The following is a 624-nucleotide window of genomic DNA, read 5'->3' on the forward strand; positions in this document are numbered from 1 at the left end:
TGCCAGGCTAATTTTTGTATTTTTAGTAGAGACTGGGTTTCACCATCTTGACCAGGCTGGTCTTGAACTCTTGACCTTGTAATCCACCTGCCTTGGCCTCCCAAAGTGGTGGGATTACAGGCGTGAGCCACTGTGACCAACCACTTTGTCTTCTTTTTAACTTATGGCCGTCCATCTCCTGCTTCTGTAATCTTAGCATGCTTCAGATTAGGTGGAGTCTTCCCTTTTACATCAGGGCCATCTTTGCACTCACTCCCAGTCTTTTCCAGACCCAATTTCTGGCAATCACCTTCTAATTTATGTTGCTCAATCACAGGTGTATATTGTATTCTCTCTCTTGTCCAAGTTCAATATCCTAATTCTCAATTAGTGGATTTTTGCTTTGTTTTGTTTTGAGACTGAGTTTCACTCGTGTTGCCCAGGCTGAAGTGCAATGGCGTAATCTCAGCCCACTACAACCTCCACCTACTGGGTTCAACTGATTCTCCTGCCTCAGCCTCCCAAGTAACTTGGATTACAGGCATGCACCACCACACCCGAATAATTTTTTTGTGTATTTTTAGTAGAGACAGGGTTTCTCCATGTTGCTCAGGCTGGTCTCGAACTCCTTTTTTTTTTTTTTTT

This window comes from Mandrillus leucophaeus, unplaced genomic scaffold (genome assembly GCF_000951045.1).
Source record: "Mandrillus leucophaeus isolate KB7577 unplaced genomic scaffold, Mleu.le_1.0 Scaffold969, whole genome shotgun sequence".
Classification (NCBI taxonomy): domain Eukaryota; kingdom Metazoa; phylum Chordata; class Mammalia; order Primates; family Cercopithecidae; genus Mandrillus; species Mandrillus leucophaeus.